This window comes from Prionailurus viverrinus, chromosome D1 (assembly GCF_022837055.1).
Source record: "Prionailurus viverrinus isolate Anna chromosome D1, UM_Priviv_1.0, whole genome shotgun sequence".
Lineage (NCBI taxonomy): Eukaryota > Metazoa > Chordata > Mammalia > Carnivora > Felidae > Prionailurus > Prionailurus viverrinus.
In genome coordinates this window covers 86,042,404-86,061,998 of record NC_062570.1, presented here as the reverse complement: position 1 = coordinate 86,061,998, position 19,595 = coordinate 86,042,404, and the positions used below count along the sequence as shown (strand labels likewise).

The following is a 19,595-nucleotide window of genomic DNA, read 5'->3' as shown; positions in this document are numbered from 1 at the left end:
ATAGAAATTTTAATTTCAACTCAGATTAAATAACTTTTTTATCAGGATTGTCCAGCACTGAAACAAGATCTTTAATAATTTAATGAAAGATTTGCTTTTAAAAATCTTTAGAATTTGATTGAATTTGGCTTCCCAGTGATGGCCCACCCTAAGCCCTGGAACATGTGAACGTTCTTAGATGTCACTTCCCTAATTATGTTTTCACATGGCACAGTTGACCTAAAGATGGGGAAACTGACCATGTTGAGCCTGATCTAATCATGAGACTTTCAGGGGAAAAAAAGAATATTCTCCACCTGGTAACAGAAGAGGAAGTTGTAACATGCTGGGTCTGAAGATGAAGACAGCGTGGGAAAAGGAATATAGGAAACCTTAAGGAGATGAGAGATGCCCTCAGCTGGTAACAAGCAAAAAGAGGGAACCTTAGACTATATCTCAGTTGCAAGAAACAGGGTTCTGCCAGCAACCTAGAAGTGGTTGGTGGTGGATTGCTCCTCAGTGACTCCAGAGAAGAGCTCAGTCTGAAATCCTGATATTTGGCCTTGTGATACCCTGAGCAAAGAACCCAATCAAGACTGTCTATATTGGTAATCTGCAGAACTGTAGGGTAATGGATGTTGATTAAAATTTTAAAAAATCTTTAGAATTTTAATGTCATGTCTTACTTTTTATATTTTTCATTCCCCAAATGGAAAGTTAAAAACAAAGTTAAAGGCCATTTTGTATTGTAGGCATCCCTTGGTTTATTTCACTTTATTGTGCTTCACAGATAATGCATTTGTTACAAATTGGAGACTTGTGGCAACCCTGCAATGAGAAAGTCTACTGGCACCATTTTTCCAACAGCATTTGCTCATTTTGTGTCTCTGTTTCACATTTTGGTAGTTCTCACAATATTTCAGCCTTTTTCATTATTATTTGTTATGGTGATCTGTGATCAGTGACCTTTGATGGTACTATTATAATTGTTTGGGACATCACACATTGTGCCCATATAAGACAGTGAATTTAACCAATTAATCTTACATGTGTTCTGCCTAGTCCCAGCCATTTTCCATCTCTCAATCTCCTTGAGCCACCCTATTCTCTGAGACATAACAATATGAAATGAGGCCAGTTAATAGCCCTACAGTGGCCTCTAAGTACTCTGGTGAAAGGGAAATCCCACATCTCTCACTTTACTTATTTTTTTTAAAGATTTTATTTTACTTTTGAGAGAGAGAGAGCGCGCGCGCGAGCGTGAGCAAGCGCGGGAGGGGCTGAGGGGAGGAGAGAGAGAATCTTAAGCAGGCTCCACACCTGGCACAGAGCCCGAGCGGGCTTGATCTCAGGACCGTGAGATTACGACCTGAGCTGACACTTAACTGACTGAGCAACCAGGCACCCCTACATCTCTTACTTTAAATCAAAAGCCAGATATGGAGCTTAGTGAGGAAGGCATGTTGAAAGCCAAGATATGCTGAAAGCCTAATCCGGGTCAAGGCTCCAACTCTCTTCAATTCTGTGAAGGCCGAGAGAGATGAGGAACCTTCAGAAGAAGCTTGAAGCTAGCAGAGGTTGGTTTGTGAGGTTTGAAGAAAGAAGCTGTCTTTATAACAAAGAAGTATGTAGTGAAGCAGCAAGAGCTCATGTAGAAGCTGCAATACTATTGAGAAGATCTAGCTAAGATCATTAACAAAGGTGGTCACACTAAACTAGATTTTCAATATAGACATAGACAAAATAGCCTTCTATTGAAAGAAGATGCCATCTGGGACTTTCATAGGTAGAGAGGAGAAGTCAGTGCCTGGCTTCAAAGCTTCTAAAGACAGGCTGATTCTCTTGTTAGGGGCTAATGCAACTGATGACTTGAAGTTGAAGCCAATGCTTATTTATCATTCTGAAAATCTAGGGCCCTTAAGAATTATGCTAAATCTATTCAGTCTGTGCTCTATAAAGGGAACACCAAACCCTGGATGACAGCACATTTATTTACAACATCGTTTACTGAATATTTTAAGTTTAAGGTTTTCTCACAAAAAAAGATTCCTTCAAAGTGTTACTGCTCATTGACAATGTATCTGGTCACCCCAGAGCTCTGATGAAGACGTACAATGAGATGAATGTTTTCATGCCTGCTAACACAGCATCCATTCTTCACCCCATGGATCAAGGAGTAATTTCAACTTTCAAGCCTTATTATTTAAGAAATATATTTCATAAGGCTGTAACTGCAATAGATAGTGATTCCTCTGATGGATCTGGGCAAAGTAAACTGAAAGCCTTCGGGAAAGGATTTGCCATTCTAGATGACATTAACAACATTAATGATTCATGGGAAGAGGTCAAAATGTCAACATTAACAAGAGTTTGGAAGAAGTTAATTCCAGCCTTCATGGTTGACTTTGAGGGTTTCAAACCTTCAGAAAGTGACTATGGATGTGGTAAAAATAGCAAGAAAACTAGAATTAGAAGTGGAGCCTGAAGATGCAACTGAATTGCTGCAATCTCATGATAAAACTTGAATGGATGAGGAGTTGCTTCTCTGTCTCTCTCTCTGCCCCTCGCTCTCTCTCAAAAATAAATAAATATTGCTAAAAATCCTTTTTGTGATAAAATTCACTATTTTATTTTTTTCTAAGGGTACTATTCAGTGCCACTAAGTATATTTACAGTGTTGTATAAACATTGTCACTATTTTTGAAACTTTGTCATCATCTCAAACAAACTCTTTCCCCATTGAGCAATAACTTCCCATTCCTCCATTGCCCAGCCTCTGGTAACTTTTATTCTACTTCCTGTCTCTATGAGTTTGCATATCTAGGTACCTTATATAAGTGGAATCATATATTATTCTTTATTAGCATTTGCATAATGTTTTTCACTTAGCATAGTGTTTTTCAAAGTTCATTCATCTTGTATCATGCATCAGAACTTCATTTCTTTTTATGGTTGAATAGTATTTCATTGTATGTGTATAGCACATTTTGTTTATCCATGCATTTTTTTTGATAGACACTTGGGTTGTTTCCTTTTGCCTATCATGAGTAATACTGAAAAGAACATTGGTGTATAAATATCTGCTAGAGTCCCTGCTATCAGTTTCTTCAGGTGTATCCCTAGGAGTGGAATTTGCTGAATCATATGGTAAGTCTAACTTTGTGAGGAACTGCCACAGTGTTTTCCAGAGTGGCTGACCATTTTGTGTTCAGTAATAGTACGTAGGGGTTCCAGTTTCTCCCTGTGCTTAGCAACTTGTGTTGGTTTTTGTTTTTTGGATAATAGCCATCCTAGTGAGTTTGCAGTGGTATCTGATTGTGGTTTTGATTTGCATTTTCCTAATGATTTGTGATGTTAGCATCTTATGTAATCTAGATAGCCTCAGAATTGTCCAAGTCATTTGGTACTGATTTCTTTTTTGCTTAACAGTTCCTTCTCTCTTTCTCTCACATTTTACTATAATGCACCTTTAATACTTTGGAAGTCTCCTCAGCCAAATATACAATTCATTCTTAAACATTCTGCTTTTCACTCAATAGAGCACATTTCAGCCAAATTTTCTGCTAATTTATAATGGGGATTGCCTTCCCACCAGTGTCGAATAACATATCCCTCATTTCCTTCTTGAGACTTTACCAGGAGTCCTTTTAATGTTCATATTTCTTTAACATTCTGTTCTTGCCAGTATATGTATTCTCTAAGATGATAGTTTTCTCTGCCATTCTGTCTACTACCTTCTGAACCTTTACCAGAATCTCCTTAACATGTCTATTTCTATGGCAGTCTCATCAAGGCAATCTACCAATGCTCTCTTCAAACTTTTTTAATATTTACGTGTCTGTTAGAGCAACACTCCACTTCTAAATACCAAAATATGTATTAATTTCCTAGGATTTCCATAACAAATTAGCACAAACTTGGAGGCTTATAACAACAGAAATTTACTTGGAAACCAAAAGTTCAAAATCAAGGTGTCAGCAGAGCCATGTTTGTCCCAAAGGCACTAGGGGAGAATCTGTCCTTGCTTCTTCTAGTTTATTATGGCTCCTGTTGCTCCTTGTCTTGTGGCAGCATAACTCCAATCTTTGCCTCCATTTTCACATTGTCTTTTCTCCATGTTTCTCTGTGTCCTTTTCTGTCTTGTATGAGAACATTCACATTGGAGTTAGGGCCTACCCTAATCTAGAATGACCTCATATTGATCCTTACCTTAGTTACATCCACAGAGACCCTACATCCCAGTAAGGTCACATTCTAAGATTATTGGTAGACGTGAATTTAGGGCGGAGGGAGGAACACTATTCGACACACTGCAGTCTCATTTTAGGTAATTATATTATAAATGTGTTATATAATCGAATTATAATTTTAAAAACCAACATTTATGATATTATGAAATTATTTTTTAATGTACTAATACCATTAATGTTAATACTCGTATTAGTGCTGAATAGGGAAATCATTCTTTTCAGACTTGACGATATATATTAGAAGTAAGGGTTTATTTCATGTATCTTTGCTTTTTAATGAGGATATTATGCACATGTGCATGCACACACATGAATAAAAAGCACTAAAATTCTGTTGACTTACAAAAGTTTATTACTCAGTATCTGTTCATACTAATGTAGTAACATCCTAAATACCCTCTTTATTAGAATAGTGGAGGTCTCATCGATTGGAATGAGTGTGTGAGATTAAATGTCCTTGACATTTTTCACAGTTTCAAGATTGACTCCAAAATGTTTAGTGAATTCTTCAAATATTTAAATAAATCAGAGGAGAATATTTCTATAAGTAGCAACAGTATAATTTTATGGAGTTTCCAATCAGGTTATATTGTTAAGATCAAGGGCAGTGCCTATAAAAGGGTGAAAGGGTATAATTTAAGCAGACTGTTGCAGAAAAAACTCACTTTTAAGTGTCCTAACATAAAAGGGAAAAAGTTGGTAGGGTCATAAAGAGAGGAGTTTGACAAAACAATAATTGAGATTGAAACAGAAATGTATTAGAAAAGAGAGAGAAGATGGACTGGTAGGAATAAGGAAATATCACAAAAAATGAATAAATTTTTTTTTTAATGTTTATATTTATTTTTGAGACATAGAGCATGAGCGGTGGAGGGGCAGAGAGAGAGGGAGACACAGAATCCGAAGCAGGCTCCAGGCTCTGAGCTGTCAGACCAGAGCCCGACGTGGGGCTCAAACTCATCAACTGCGAGATCATGACCTGAGCTGAAGTCGGACGCTTAACCGACTGAGCCACCCAGGTGCCCCCAAAATGAAATGTATGAAAGCAAAGGCAAGATATAGGATAAGAGAAAGACTGTAAGGAGGGCAAAATATAAGAAATAATGCCATGAATAGCTTAATAGTAAAGTGTAGAAGATTAATAAAAATATATCAGTTTCTTTTGGCTTCATTAAAATAATAATTATTAGAGAGTCACTGTAGTCTTAATATCATATACTTAAGGTTTTCATGTTATTTTGCCAGAAGAAAATAGTAGAAACCATTTTATATATTACTTGCTAAATTTTGAATACATGTTATTTATTAGTATTACATTGATATGTGATAGTGTGTATTACATAAATTATATAAAATTACATATATTCCAAGATGAATATTCATGTTATCTTCTTTCAATGGGAAAAATTTGTATTTCAGCATAGACACTGAATTGTTGCATGTGAACACATATGAAGCAAACTTTAACATCTCAAATAAAAATGGAGTTAAAACTTCATTTTGAAGTATGATTGACATACAGTTTCAGGTGTATATCATACCTATTTGATATTCTTATGTACTGTGAAATGATAAGTGTAGTTATTATCTGTCACCAAAGTTATTACGATATTATTGACCACACTCTATATTATATCCCCATGACTTATTTATTTTATAACTGAAAGTTCATTTTATAATGGGAAAATCCCTTTTTTTTTTTTTTCCAGTCATAAGAACTGACATGGAACTATTTTAGTTGGCTGTTAGGCAGATTTGGCATCCAAGACAGTATCAAACATAGTATGTTTTTCATTTGTCACTAAATTTTTAACTGGTCACGGAGTTTTTCTGCAATTATCACGTGCATTGCTTGTGTTCAGTAAATATTTGAATAATCAGTTTTAACATATCCACATTATACACTACTTCTCTGCTGCCTTTTCATTGGTAAAATTAACCTCAGATATTCATGCTGGCATGTAGAAATGAATCTTATATCCTGTTACTTGCCAATTCTTTAGAGTTTGATATATTAGAATTGTATATCAACTGTTGTCAACCCTTTTAAGTCCTTGACCACTGTTTTCTCTGGTTTAATATATCGTGTCATCCACTTTCTTCTGCTTAAATTTTCTAGTGGATAAAGGACTTCAATATTCTGGGTCTTTTTTAATCATTTTATCCAAAGTATATCATATATTTGAATTCAGAATCCCATTGAACCACTAAGAGGAATATGTACCTTAAAAACGAGAGACATTTAGTCATATACTAATTTTACATAACGTGGCTGGGGGAATCCTTTACCTAATATAATTTTTATTTCCTGCTTTAGGAATTCTGAAATCGTGGATCACCCATATATACTTTGAGAACATGCTTTAAGTGTTTTTTTGTTTTTTTTCTGGAAGCCTTACACCTGCCCTAAAAATTGAATGTATTGTAGAACAGACCTATGGTAAGTGGTTCTTTTTTCCCCTTTTTCTTCTGTCCGGTTCATGTTCAAGTTAAGTCTTATGAATGTTGTAATGCTGCTCCCTGCTGGACACTGTAATTTTTTAAAGTTGGCACTTAATAGATGGGCAAATAACTGGTTAGCTGGACCCACTGAAGAAGGAACTCCTTGGCTGCATTCATAGAAAAACAACAATATGCAACAAAAGCAACTGTATTAAAATGGGTGATACCATCGTGATTGTGTTGATATCTGGAGTATGATGAAGGGGCTGGTAGTCTTGTTTCTAAATTTCATTGTCCACTTGTTGAGTGGCATCTAAAAGTTATAACAAACATACATCGAAAGATGCTTGTAGATGATGGACCTTTTAGGATTTCCTAAATTGTGTGTATATAATGTTTATAAATGAAGTCAGTTTATTTTTATTCTTTTCATTATTATCTTTTTTGTAATAATTTTAATTCCCTGTATTTTTTGTTTTTCCAAAGGAAATATTTAAAATCGCTCCAGTATAATTTAAATTAGGCATTATTGGATCTATTTTTGAATGAGTCTTCCTATGTTACACTTTGTACAGTAGACTTTAAGTGTAACTTGCTTTGTATATCCATCCTGTAATCCAGCTACCATGTTTTCTAGTACACACAGGGAACCATACTTGCCTTACACAGAGTGACATTGGGTTGGACCTCAAGTATCATGTCTATGTCCTTCCTATCATAAATCCTCACACTGTATGCATACACAGACTCCATATAAAATGTGTGACAGTTAAGAGTGTTTTTCTTCCTACCCATGAGCTAAATAAAATATGATGTTTTTTGGAGTGCAGCCTGTATAAAATTATTACTTGGATGTAATGTATATGTTTTTTAAAGTAAGCATACATTTCATTGAAAAGAAGTAACAAACAACATTGAGCTAAGCAAAGATTTAATAGGATAACTAATGCTCTTTAAGGGGCTGGGACTTTTTTTGTAGCCATTGGGAAAGCCTATGAAATCTATTCTTAATTATTGTTGTGGAGAATTAGGCATAGTAACTTATTTGTTTATTATGAAAATATTGCAATAAAAATTAGAAATGTAGACCAAGAAAATAAAATTGTTAGCAAAAAACGTGAACACTCTTTTCCTTCTCCATAAGAATATATTATTTCAGAAAATATACCATTTTAAACCTTTTATTATAAAACATACCATCATATAGAAACATAAATGTATAGTAAAAAGAATAAATATAAAGCAGGCAACCATGTAATTGTAGATCATTCCTGGCAGGCCAGAAACTCTTAATGTAATCTTCCTTTTCTTTAGAGGTAACCGATGTCCTGATTTTCATGGTAATTATTTATATATTCTCTCTATAATTTTTGTCATTTCTATCTGTATTTCTCAGCAGTATGTTTACTTTTTGTCTCTTTTTAATCATTATGGAATCACATTTTTTGTAACCAATTTAATATTTTTATTGGAAATGTTTTTGTTATTTAGGAGGAGAAGGGTATAAAGAATTAGAGATCTCAATGTAAAGTCAAAGAGGACTTGCTCTAGTGTACTGGGGAGCTGAAGGACAGGAGGGGTTCTAAGAAATTTAGATGTAGCAGCAATTAGAGTGGGATCAGGATGCCTGGGGACAGGCTTTGGCCTTTCATGGTAAGTGAGAGGCTGGAAAGATGGCTAGGAAGGGACAGCATTCTTCAGGAAAGGGTATAGGCTAGGGGTGGAAGGTATTAACGCTGATGGGTCCTATCACAATATGGTCAGAGACTTTGAGGGAAAACAGGTGAGTTATCTAGTGTGCACTGTTTGTAGGACCCCAAACCTGATACTGTCACAGTGCACACGTTGTGTTTCTTGGGACAAGTTTAGGAGCAGAAGCTCAGAGCTCCTTCTCAGCAGGGATGGAGGCCACCCTGTTGCTGCTGCTGCCACTGCTTAGCCTTCTCTACTGAATGGTGAATGATGGAGGAAATTCCCAGCAACATGTGGCCCAGGCCTTGTGACAACATGGAGGTCCAACTGAAGGAGCTCCCTGAGTACTTTCTTTGGGCCAAGTCCTTTAGAGTCAGCTTGTGGAGTAGAGCCTGTAGAATGTGGCTTTGATGTCAGGCTGCCAAAGAAGTCCCAAGGGTTTTGCTTGTATACACGGAAAGTGATGAGGGTGATGTCCTTTCTGTGCTTGGGGTTCTTCTGGCCCAGCCCATATGACAGTACCCATTTCTGCTGGGGTCCAGCTTTCCCCAAACTCCAGCACCATCAGGCCTGTGTCTTCTTCCAGCAGCTGGAAGAAGTCCTTGCTCTCCATGGAGGTCCCATCCTCCTCTAGCACCTGTGTTAGCATTCCTGTCAGCTGTAGGGTCTCCATCACCTTGTCTAGCAGTTCTTGGCAGCTGGCATCTTTGATCACAGAGAAAGAAAGGTGGCTGGGGGTAGTGGAGCTGAGATCCGGACCCTATGACCAAACTCACAGCTCATATTAGATACTTACCTAAGAGTGGTGACTATGACTGCCTTCGTGCTTTCTTTCAGGTTGGTGCTTACCTGCTACCATATGATGCTGGAATGGCTGTGGGGTGTTCAGTGGGGTCCCAGGCAGCATGGGATATGGGTGGGTCAGTTGGTAAGCACCATTGTCTGAAATCATATGCATTTTTTTTCCTTTACTTAGCATTACAATTTGGAGATCATCTATATAGTTGCATGTAATATTCATTCCTTTTCATTATTATATATTATTCCTTTGGAATGACTATGACAGGATTCATTCATGCTGTTGTTGGTGGATAGTGTTTGGCTATTATAAATGACATTGCCACGAGCGTTCTTTTACATATATGTTGTTTTTTTATCGGTGTGAAGTGGAAAAGTCATATATTTTCAGGTTAAAGATAATTGATTATATGGCATTTTAAATTAATTTAAATGATTACGTGAGAAATTTATTTTATTCTGAGAGTAACCCATAATAAACATTGGAAAAGATTCTGAAATGAATATAATTTCTTTTACTCTAGGCCTTAGATGTACAGTGAAGTGGCATATAGTTTGTGATGGTATCAAAATAGTATACATACAGATGTTTAGACATAGTAAAGAAATAGATTTAAGACTTCAGGTAGTAGCTCTTTGGTTTACTTTATTAGTGCATTCAGTCTGTTAACTATTGTGTCATATTTTGTATAACTTCTTCACTTTACTGAAGAAGAAACTAAGGAAGGCTAGAGAGATTGAGTCACATGGACAAGGTCATGTAGCAAGTTGGAGCTAGAAACCAGATCAACCTGTCTACTTGGCAGTCACAACTTAAAACAAACTAAAAAGTGAAATCAGGATATCTTCTTGAGTGTGTACAGCCATTTAAGTGGAAAATTTGCCTGACTAGCTTTCAGAAATCATCAGATGTTCTTTTGACTATTCACCAAGAATTGGCTTAGCCTAGAGAGTTCCATGTTTGAAGCCCCCAAAATGTTACCACAATTTATCATAGATCATTTTCTAAAAGACAGCTATAGTATATCCTAATTTTGAGAATTTTATTTTGAGCAATCCCTCATTCCTTAGGCTATTATTAACAAATAGTATATTTCTCATCTGTTTGTTTTGTAGATAAATGAATCTTATCCTTTTATGTGCCAAAACTTTTTTTGTATGAACATTTTTACATAATGTTTCTGAAATTTAAAGTTTACCCATCTGTTTTCTTAAACAGTACAAATGGAGTATAATTTAAGGGTTTGTTTGTTTGTTTGTTTGTTTTTATGGCTCAGAATTGTCATTGTAAACATCAGTCACTTCACAGAATTTATGTGATTTCCCTAGAGACTTTTGCTGCATAGGACTGTTCTCCTAAATTGTCCTAGACTGATAGGCTTTTATGTCCCATGTGCTACTTGTGATGTGTGATGTTTTGTTTTACCTTTATTAGGTAATTCTTGTTTCTTGGCTTTCTGTTCATTATATTGACTCTAATGTTAAAATCAACATTGTTTGGGTAAGAGCTTAAGTATGGTTCTGCCATCTACTGACTAAGGGCACAGAAGGTGTGGCAGCTTTTTAAAATTTATTTTGGGTTCATCAACTAGATTCGTCACTTTGTTTCGGAGTTCTGAGATAACCTGATGGCTGATTTCTGAACAATTGAAATGCAACACAGATTACAAATACCGGTGCGTCCTTATTTGGGGGATTAAAATTATCGTGTACGCATTTTCTTATAAAACAGTAATATTGAAACAATTTGCTTAAGGACTCCTTCAAATGGGAAGTCCAATGGGCCTAAGTGGGCATTTTCTAATTATAAAATATTTGATAGGATGGACATTGAAATAAAAACAGTGTATTAGTTGACACTGCCATTTGAAAATGGCAGTCATAAAAATTAAACCACCTTTGAAATTATAGCTTTTTAAAGGACAATATAGAAGTCACATGGATTTGGTTTCATGAAAACTTAAATGCCTCAGGAAAACATTCATTTCAAAGTGAAATGCATTTGACTGCTTACCCAATTATAAACCACTAAATGTTAATTTAAAAAAAAAAACTGGAATGGGAGAGTATATTTGTTTTTAGATGACAGGAGATAATTGGGAAGAAAGATAGATAGTTTCTATCCCAGTACATTAGGCATCAATATGATGATTTCTTATGTCAGTGAGGTGTTGTTTTTTTTTTTTTAATTTGAAAATTCCTTTGTTTTAATTTATGTGAACGGATTTTAATTCTGCATTAGGGCTAAAACAAACAAAGAGCTTTCTGTAGTTTTTTGCAATTAGAACATCGTTGGCAATTGCCTTATGAACAAATTATCTTAGAGGCCAAACGAGAGGATTAGGTTTTCCTAGGATACATCTGAGATGCATCTGTGGTGGAAGTGCAAAATGACACAACCCTCATAGAAGACAAATTGGCAATTTCTAGGAAAAGACCAATGCATTTAAACTTCTCTGTATACTAGTTCCAGAAATTTATTACAGATGTACTTGTGTACTCATGTAATACTATATGTACAGGAGTTTTCACTGTAGCATTTTTGCGGTAGCAAAAGATTGGAAACACCCCTACTGTCTATCAGTAGGGTACTGGTTAATGTGAACTGTGGCATATCTATACAATGTAAAACTCTACAGCCGTGAAAAAAAAGAAAGGATATTTTCTATATGCAGATTTAGAACATTTTGAAACATACGTTGTTGTTTTAAAAGAGCAAAGTTCAAACAGTGTATGGTAAATTACTTTTTGCATAAAGGGGGAAGGAAAAAAATACATATTCCTATTTGCTTATATTTGCAAAAAGAAAATCTGGGAGGTTATGCAAAATCTAAATCCTATGTGTGGATGGGTGAGGAAAATGGAGTAGATGGAACTTTAACTGTGTATCGTCTAGATTGTTCTTAATATTTAAATAATGTGTTACTCATTAAAAATAGTTTTGTTTCATTTATAAATCATATGAGTGGGAAAGAAAGGGGTAAGTCTGCTACATTTACCACAGAAATTAGCCAATTTTACTCCTTTATCTCCAGATCCTGGTAAGCACTGAATAAGTATTTGTTACACAAATGAAAATTGAACTCTGTAATCTTTAGATGGTCTCTTTTAGCTTATTTCTTACTTATTTACTTATGAATTTATTCTTTTAGCTTATATCTTAAAGTATCTTTTTAATATGAGAAAAACAGTAATGTAATCATGTGTTGATTCCAGTATAGAAATAAAGGAAAATATTTAAGTGGGAGGTAATGAGATACATTGTTTAGTTTATTATCGTATTATCAGGAAGTTTTATTTGTATGATAGTGATATTAAGGAATTAATTATATTTTCTTTTAACTTCATTGAGAAGTAAAATAGTTCTTTATTAAATTATGTAATAAGCTTTCATAATTAGCAAATAAAAGTTTATGAAATTTGAAGGCAAACGGGGAGATGGCAGACATATTTGTTAAGCTGCCTTATCTTCTGTCTTACTTTATTTTCTAACATATGGGCAAATGTTCCATCCTGAGATTATTTTAGGTCTATTATACAGCAGCAGCAGCAATTCCTGACAGAAAGACCAGATACCTCTGAGTCTGGTATTAGAGTTTGGGGATGGGGGAGGAGAATAGGGTCGAGTGGCTTTTGCTCTTCTGTTTCAAAGAATCCAGGAATTTGTTTCGGCTGTTGAGTTGAAAATTTGAGTATTCAAATAAGTAGTATAAGAATGCTTAGTTTTCACTTTTAGATTTTATATATGTCACCTGTTTCTAAATTTCTTATGGCAAGGATTTTGACTGCCTTTGTATACTATTTTTGTGTAAAACTGCCTTTTTAAAGAAAATTATATATACAGAGAAGTGCACATATTAAAAGTAGATGGCTCAATGAATTTTTCAGAAGCCAAATACACCCATGTAACCAGCACCCAGATAAAGAAAAGAAACATTATGTATGTATTTTATACATACAATTACACAGTATAATTTTTTTGTGTCTAGTTTCCTTTGCTCAACATTATGTCTTGCTATTCATCTACATTGCATGAAGTTGTGGTTGGTTCATTTTCATAGCTCCATTCCATTATATGACTATATCACAATATTTTTAATCCATTCTGTTAATGGACATTTGGGTGGTTTTCCATATAATGCTATTATAAACATTCTAATACATATTTCTTGATTAATATATTTGCATATTTCTTTTGAGGATGTCTATCAGTAGAGTACTGATTAAATGAACTGTGGCATATCTATACAATGAAATACTCTACAGCTATAAAAAAAGAAATGATGTTCTCTATGTTATATTTGAAAACTATTTTTAGAAGCTTCTTTTTAATTATTTTTATTTTAAGTAGGATTTTTTGTGAGCATTCATTTGTGCCCAAGTTATGAACATTCTTAAGGCCTTCTGTGATACTTTTTATTATTCAGAAATATTTTAGATACATGTTCTGATTATGTACCATTAGTATATTGCAGAAAAGTGTTTTATATGTTTTAGTTTGTATCTTAATAATGTATATCATAAACTTCATGATTATTGTATTATTTAATTTTGCATTTATATTTCATAATGAGAGTAATTACCTATTTAAAAATGCATTTTGTCTCTGATCACAGTGCTGAGATTAAAGAAAGGCAGTTGTACTGGACTCTTCACTAAGTACTTAGATATTTTTCACTTGTCATTACATTTTTTAGTTTAAAGCATCAAATTAAATATTATTTTATCCTGGCTTTTATTTTAATTCATGCATTTAAAAACTGAAATTTAGATAAAAGATAGTTTCAAAATAAATTCAGTATATTATTTATGAGTGGAGCAACACATTAGCATTGGGTTCACAATAGATCATATCGCTTTTATTCCATCTTACAAGCTTAGCAGCACAAACAGAATAATCAACATATTATTTGGCTGTCATCTGCTGAACAGAAACCAGAGATCACAAGGAGGTTTTCCCTAGCTGTGGTGATGGCCTTTTTGTTCCAAGCCCCCATCTGGGAGGGCCATGGTGTGTTATCATATGGAACGCGGGGTTTTCTGTAATCTGCTTAGCTGCACTGCAGTTTGAATCTTCATTCCATGTTTGTGTAATTTATAATTTTAATGAGACCATGGCTCTTCTGGGCTTTGAAATATATTAAAAGCTCTTTTGTGCATATGCTTTTGTTCTTGCTTAATAGGCTCAGTGTATTTAAAACTGATGAATTTTTATTCATGAATTTGGATGTCTGGGGATTAACTTAGACTGAATATCATTACACTCATATATTGATGGTTAGAAAGTTTTTTTATTGTTATTATTTTGTTTTTGTGTGTGTCTCTGTGTCTGTGTGTGTCTGTGTGATACTTGTTACCAGAAAAGGAAAGAACTTATATAATTTTGAAAGACTAGGAAAAAGTGACATGGCTGGATCGTAAAGAATTAATTTAGATTTTATCCATGTTATTTATTCATACTCATATTTCATGATTAGTCTTAGTATTTTAGATAAATGTTATAAAGAAATAATTATGAAAAAGCAACTTTTAAATGAGTTAATACTTTATGTACTATTGTTTATATTGGAATAATATTCCAGTGTGTGACAAAGACAGGCTTTGTATTTTAATTGTATGACATCAATTGTCTGGCCATACTAAATCTGCCATTAACTTTCTTGAATTAAATTAGGTATATATTTTATATTTTAACTATTTGTAGTCTTTCTTATTTCTGTAAAACCTTAATTAATGGAGTTTTTAACCTACATTGGTGTATATAATGAAAAGACTAATGGAAAAGCATTACATGCTTTTTATTACATGCTTCAAATCTCTGTAGTTATTACTTATAATGTATTTTTAAAAATGGAATATAAACAATTGTATAATCCTTTAGAAGAAAACCATGACCCTTTTTAGATCCAGACATGTTTTTTTGAAGTTGCTATCTATTGGATTCAATTAGGGGTAACATATAGACTTACTAGTCTTTTATGAAGTTGCCCAAGGTATATATTTTTTTTTTTGTAAAAACCTGTGTTTAATACACTAAAGCATTTTGTAACTATAAAATATCGTTCTTTTTTGGTACATGGTGGTCAGCAGTCTCGTTGGTCCCTTCTTCTCCCCCACTACCCTTAACCTAGAAACGTGAAATAGAGGCAGAAATGACAGCATTTTGTTCTTTTCTAAGCTAATCTATCAGATTTGACACTGAAATGTTTGTTCTTCTAGAATAACTCTCTGCTTTAGTATTTATTAGTTGTGCAATTTCAGTTAGTTTAGGAATTTACTGTTAAAAATGTATGATCTAAAGCAGTGCTGTCCAGTACAAATATAGTGCAAGTCACTTAAGTATTTTATTTAATTCATTATATCCAAAATACTATTTTCAATAATATGAATTATTTTGTTGTTTTTTTTTGTACTATGTCTTCAAAGTCCAAGTGTGTATTTTATACTCACAATACATCACAATTTGGACTAGTCACATTTCAAGTTCTCAGTAGCCATATATAGCTACTGACTACCTTATTGAACAGTGTAGCTCTAAAGTTCTACAGAAATGTGTATTTTTTGCATTCCTCATTAATTTTCTAGCTATATCCTATTCAAGACGACCAAAGAATGTTCATGGACTATCTAACTGAAATTACATACGGTGTTTTTTATAGCTCTACCACTGATACTATTGGTATATATCTGCCTGATTAATACACAAAATCATAATTATGTTACCTGATTCCTGTTTACTTATCAGATATTGTATAGATATGCTTAAATATATTGTGATAATAAGGAAATAAGGGCTAATGTAATGGATGTAGTATGTTCCTTAGCAATTGTGGGCAAATCAAACTTGTCAGACGTGTTTTAAGTATACCAAGGAGCTTAGTTTTATAAGAATCTCATGGCAAATCTTAATATTTTTTTTTTTTAAGTAGAGAACTCCTCTTCACATTCTTAGAATTTTTCTGCATAGTTATTTGTGGGAACGCATATGTCTCTTTTCACATAAGTTTGCTTAGAGCTCATACTGCTTTAAACTTGGTAGAAAAAAAACAAAATAAAGTTCTCTAGGATTCTATACATTTTAAATGCTCTGTATATATTCAAATAGGAGAGGGAATGTCTTTAAGTACTTTAGAAGCACATAGTTAAGAACTATAAAACATTGAATGATGATTTGAATTGATTCAAATATTTTAAAGTGTAAAATGATCAAGGTGATGTGTATAAAATACTGTCACTACACGTACTTTATAAAAAGTAGAGACTTTTTGTGTAACTGGTTCTTGCTCAAGTATGGTTTTGAGAGAAAATCTCAAAAGGAGATCTCTCTGAACTTTCACGTTTGAAAATTTTAACACTTTAAAATTTTGAGGGAAATGGGCTAATTTTTATGTAATCTAACTTTTATGTAGATATTACCTGATGCCTGTTGTATCCTTTTACTCACTTAAATTTTTATTGACTTCTCTGTGACTTCTGCATTTAAAGTGTTGACACAAAATGTTAAACTATTCTTTAAACAATACCTCTAGTTTCTTGGAGATGATAAATCCATCCATTGATTTCCTAATTTTATTATGTACACAGTCAATTGTAATCCAAGATTACAGCAAACAAGATGTTAATTTCGAGCCATAATCTATGTACATTTCAATTACAGAGCATGATTGTTATAGAAGCACAGAATAAAAAGGAATAACATTTGTGCTATCCTCACAGGAGCTGTCAATAAAAGATGTAATAGGGGATTTAGGAATCTGGAAATGGCCAACTAATTTATGTGAATCTATTTTATTTCAGCTAGAAAGACCAAGCTCTTTTTCGTCTGCACTGCATATTGCAGAGCACAGGCTGTCTATAGAAAACCAGGCGGCTGCATATGGATAGTCCCTTGATATCATTCACTTGCTGTGTAATCTTATTATGCAAAGTTCTAATCTTCACCTAGAATGAATGCCTCTGGGTCAGAATATAGTCATATCAGGGTTTTTGAGGTCATGTTTTGTGATCCTTAGCTTATTCTTCTAAGTAGAGCTGGGATTTAAAGGGTATTCCCCAGACGCTAGCAGAGATAGACAGCAGAACCTGCTGCCTTTTTGGAAGACAAGACCAACATGAGGTCCCTGGTAGGATTAAACTTGATTTGTAGCTGTAGGATTTTTTAACAGATGTATTATTGGACAGGGAATAGGGGGCCACCAGCACAGCAAAATTGAATCACGACTGGCATTCTCAGGGAGTTTGCTGCCTGCTAAAACAGCAGCTGCATGTGGATTTGACTTCTTTCAGGTGAAGCGACTTCCAGTCATTTGGAAAGGATGGGATGAAAAGGAACCTTGGTGATAATTTTGATGTCTGCAAGATTTAGTACCAGTGTAATGGGATTATCGGTAACACCTTCACTGCAGAAAAAGCCACCTGGCGCTATAACTGGCAGCAACTGAGAACTAATCCTTTCCCATCTCTTGGATGTCATTCACGAAGCTCAAAGCGATTTCTACCCTGCTAACTGTGATTAATTTTATAAACAACAACAACAAAAAAATCAGGTGATCAAGGCAAAGAATGTGCTTTTTATTAATTATTTTTAATGTTTAGCCTTATTATAAGCTATATGACTTATAAATTATATAAGGGGTGCATAAACTATATGTATGACTTAAAAAATGTATTAAAATGTTCAAATAAAGAAGTTGATTAATAATATCTTTTATACTTTTTCCAGTTGATTGACAGTGTATTTGCTATTGGTAAAGATTTATATTTGAGATTAAATATTAACTTAAATACTTTAGTGTTCTTTTGGATATAAGGTCATTATCACTAAATTAATCAAAATATCTATAGGTGTAAGGAATTCATCATACGTTTTACCTGTTTATTAAAGACTGCTTTGATTCCTGCTGATTAAATGTTTTTAGCGAGGTAAACATTTTTAATGGTATAAAAATAGACATTTATATTTTTGATGATTAAGGTAATGCTATCTCAAACCAATGAAAAGAGCTTTCTGTGAAAATATATGATTTTAATATATAAAAATCCTAAAATGGCTAATATTAATACTGAGTGACATTTTTTAAAATCAGAAATTCTTAGTGAAAGTTTTCCTTTAGCAGGTAGAGGTTTAGTTATTTGCTCTAGAATCATGTATTAGTTAATTGAGGTTTTTGTTTTTTAAGCATTTTATGTCAACTAAAAACTTTATCAAGTACTTTGTTTAGAGGTGTTAATTATTTTAATATTCTTCTCCTACATGGTCCAGAATAAACTGAAAGAAAATGAAGTGAAATTATCCCATCAGTCACCCAAACAGTATGCAACATAACTGCCAAGACTAGAAAAGATAATTAGTGTTGTCAGTGTTATGATCCTAGAGTACTTACTTTTAAAATATTTATTCATAGAACTTGATTTTTATCTTATTGTTTTTGATTTAGTAGCTTTTTATTAAAAAATTATAAAACCTTAATCTTAATATAAAAATTTAACTATGTATAGGTGAATAATTTTTACAACTATAAGAATTATTAAAATCTAATCATTATGCACAATGCATTGATTTGCTTGTAGCCTCTATTTACATATAGTATGTTTTATTCTTTATAGGAGATCTTTATTAGAAAAATCAATAGGTAATAAATTTATGTAGAGATCTTTGATTAAACCTACCTAGCAAACTTGTTATTATTAATGGATTTTTAAAACTGATTTCAAGCTATTGTATTCCAAAATGTGTTTCTTCATTTGCTGTCACATTTTAAATGAATGAGAAAGCTTAATATTTTTACTGAACTGCATTATGTTAGTTTATAAAGGAAGTTTTTAGCCTTCTATTTGTATTTTTACTATTTGAAAAGGTATTCATTTAAAATTCTGTCACAATGGAAAGGTCTATCCATGGAATACATAGACTAAATTCTTTTTCTTATCCTGATAACATAATCACTTATATTTTAAATACAAAATGTTTGGTTTATGTGTAATTTCAAATTATTTTGCCAGCTAGTGCGTTTTCTCAGGGTAACTTTTTATGGTAGTTAATAATATCTTATAATTATTTTTTAAAATGGCTTTCCTTTCAAAAAATTTGTCTCAAAGCTTTTATTAAACATAGTATTTACTTTTCTGCTTTTTAAATCAGCTATTTACTGAATGGCTCTTGAGAGTATTTTTTCCTTCTCTGTTCATAGGCAGATTAGAGACGGTTATTTCTTTTGGAAAGCCCCAAATAAACTCATCTTAATTAAATTCACTGTAAACATACAAGGTCTTCTCAATGATACACATTCTTTTTAGGTAGATTCATGTGAATTTAATACCTTATTGATAACTTATGAGAAATTTGACTCATCTTTAGAAGCTACAAATAATAGATTTATTGGCACAGGTGACTAATATTAGTAGAAGTTTAACAGGTGATTTTGGACTTAAGAG

At 33.4% G+C, this 19,595-nt stretch overlaps 1 protein-coding gene and 1 pseudogene across 13 annotated transcripts in view; one reads left to right on the top strand and one right to left on the bottom strand.

Annotated features, from left to right (window-relative positions):
* IMMP1L (inner mitochondrial membrane peptidase subunit 1) overlaps positions 1-19,595 on the top strand; it is an 82,144-nt gene that overhangs the window by 13,701 nt on the left and 48,848 nt on the right. For 4 of the 13 annotated variants that reach the window (XM_047877414.1, XM_047877417.1, XM_047877415.1 and 1 more), the window contains exon 2: positions 6,547-6,669. The exons of 3 other annotated variants lie outside the window; for them this stretch is intronic. The gene's annotated coding sequence lies outside the window, so the exon portion shown is untranslated. Of the gene's footprint in view, positions 1-5,204; positions 5,267-6,546; positions 6,670-17,447; positions 17,708-19,595 lie in introns of those variants that run through there. 6 more of the 13 variants (XM_047877422.1, XM_047877423.1, XM_047877424.1 and 3 more) reach the window with 4 other exon arrangements.
* On the bottom strand, positions 8,564-17,634 carry LOC125146525 (cell death activator CIDE-B-like; annotated as a pseudogene).